The sequence below is a fragment of the Bison bison genome, unplaced genomic scaffold, assembly GCF_000754665.1.
Source record: "Bison bison bison isolate TAMUID 2011002044 unplaced genomic scaffold, Bison_UMD1.0 scf7180017864369, whole genome shotgun sequence".
NCBI classification, from domain to species: domain Eukaryota; kingdom Metazoa; phylum Chordata; class Mammalia; order Artiodactyla; family Bovidae; genus Bison; species Bison bison.
Genome location: NW_011494941.1, coordinates 4,624,083 through 4,626,904, shown reverse-complemented (window position 1 = coordinate 4,626,904; position 2,822 = coordinate 4,624,083). Strand labels below are relative to the sequence as shown.

The 2,822-nt window shown below is 33.9% G+C and overlaps 1 protein-coding gene across 1 annotated transcript in view; it reads right to left on the bottom strand.

Annotated features, from left to right (window-relative positions):
• The window catches only part of NHS (Nance-Horan syndrome (congenital cataracts and dental anomalies)), a 78,163-nt gene that overhangs the window by 7,916 nt on the left and 67,425 nt on the right, over positions 1 to 2,822 (bottom strand). The window lies entirely within an intron of this gene.

Below are 2,822 nucleotides of genomic sequence, written 5' to 3'. Positions count from 1 at the left end.
TTCTTCACAATACCTAATGTGTGTATCCTGCTTCAAGACGGCAGTGATGTTGAAAACAGCCCTCTAAATCTTGGTCTTATATGCTATGTGATAAAGCCATGTAGATTATTCCAAATTACAAAGGAATTTCTTGCTTTTTTAAAACTCAGTTTGTTACTCAATACTCTTTTGCACAGTGAATTTTAAATCCATCTTTATCTGGGTTTTTTTTTAAATCTATGAAATATAAAATAGAGAAACTCTGCTATAGATTTTTAGAGTAAACAAAATAAGTAAAACTATATTCTAAGGGTTAGTTCTGTGATCATTACATATAGATGCTCTTATTGCCTCACAATTCAAGTCAATATGTATTTTAAAATATATATATGGTACCATTACTTAAATTAATATCAATAATAAGGTGACATATTTGTTAAAGCCAATTTGTGTTTTCTGTTCAAGATTTAGAATCACTTTTAAAGCCCACATACCTTTCTTTACACTAAAAAACCCCTAATTACACAAAAGCCATACTGCAAACGAACTGCTTTTATGAAAATTACAAAAGATCACCTATTGTGACTGGAAATGACTTCTTATCGCATTTGTCTAAAAACCTTATTTTTAAAAGTTTGCCAAGTGTACTTTTCAAAGCATGAGAAAAAAGTTATTCATGTTCCCATGTGGTGTTAAACCATGCTGGTTTTCTTAACTAATGGGTTCCAATGAGAAATGATGGTCCATTTGTTCCAAACCCCCAAACATTTTTCTTTTAATAAAAAGTGTAATACTTTATAAATGTTCAAATGTATCCTTTACCAGGTAGCTTATCTATCCCTGCACAAGCATACACACACATACACACACACACACACACACACACACACACACATTCTCCCTCCTATACCCTACCACCCCCAGCACCCCTTTTACACACAAGGATGACAAGAAATTAAGAAACACATTTTGATAGCGAAAACAGAATAAACTGGATTTTTTTTTCCCAAAGAAACAAACAGAAACCCAACAGCAATCAGATCCTGTTATTCTCACTCTGTAATGTCTTATAAAGTGTTTCTATTGAAAGACAGCATCTTCTTAGACCAGGCTTTCTCCTTCATATTGCATGAATTAAACCAAAACCACGAACCCCCTTTCCCACATTCTACTTTCCCAAATGCCACTTGCATAAGCTTAAAACCAGCTGCTTATCAATTTCTTGGTAACTCTGGTATGTTCTATCATTCTAATCACATTCTATTCTTTTATAGGCCATATTCCTTCTTAGTTCTCTACTTTCTACCTTCTCTCATTCAAAACATATTCCAAGTTCATAGCTGCTTATATTTCTGACATATCATCTCAAACATTAGTATCAGTTCATGTTAAAATCACGGGTGTATAACCCACTGGCAGATTTCAACTTGTAACTACATTTTTTTTTCAGTTTTAAGACAAGAAAAGTCAAGTAATTTCAAGTAATTCAGCTTGTTTCCCTGCCTTCATTTTATCAGAGCACTTGCCCTGACATTTCTTGTCCCACCCACCACCCTCCCCTTTTGCCATCAAGCAGATAGAGTAAAATCAGACAAAAACTCAGTTGTATGTAGCATTGTGAACCAGAGATGCTCCCCAATCCCATTTAACAGTGAATATAAATAATGCATATACACATACCTATTTCCCAACTACATTGTTCACAGTGTCATTTCTGTTAATTTTTAGGTAGCATGAATCTCATCAGCACAGAGAGAAAGCATCACTGAAAACTCATTGCAGGTACTTACTGATAAATCCACAGCTCTGTGGCATGCTTATGTTTTATTTTTGTTCATTAAACAACCTGGAGCTAATTGCTAAACTGTTGAAGGAGTTTAAAGATAATTGTCATCAGATTATGACGTTTATGTCCCCAGCAGTGTAATATAAAATGGAACCTAAAATTAACTACTGTTTCCCCTACTCATTCTCTTTAAAGCAATCCATTGAAAAATTGAAGTTAAAAGGACACTGTCAAGTGCTGTTGTTCAGGGCTTTGTATTGAAAATGATGACTTCTCTCACTAATTTTGTTTTTTAAATCAAAAGCATGCTTTTACTTCTGTTCAGATTACCACATGGCCAATCAGCCACGTGTTACCAGTAGTTTGTGTGGTGCTGCAATTTGTCACAAAATGGTTAAGTCTGAATTCATTGTTTTAAATTAATCACATTTCACTATATGACCTCAAGATTTCCTTTATTTCACCAGTTTAAAAGTCATATTTGAGGTTTATCACTCAGAAATTATATTGGTGGACATTTAAATATGGTCTTCGATATGAAAATGGTATTCACAGAATACAATTATTACACTGTATTTGTTGTGTTCTATAAACAGTTGGTGTGTGGTAGATAATTGGCCACATGTCCACTAGTCGTTGATAAATCTATTTACACATTTTTATCAAAAATATGGTATTTACATGTGTGTAGTTCTTCTAAATTTTGCTTTAGTCCATTTGAATGTAAAAATATACCAAACCTCCAGAGTAATTTCATCTTCATATGAATTATGACAGTGAGGGCTTTGTTTTCTGAATAGGCAGCTCTGGGAAAAAAATTTTCTAGGTTTTGTGAAAAGCACACATTTTAAAATTCTCTATTATCAAAAGGAATGAGACTGAGTAAATCAAACTATGCTAAAGAAAAATATGAAAGACAGTGCAGCTACTGAAAAACATAAGAAAGACCGAACCACCTTCCATTTCCCCAGAAAATATTTAGGAACTCATTGGTAAACGTGATGGGACCCCACCACATGCTGACTTATCCCACGTCTTCCGTTTTGTTCCTCCATCC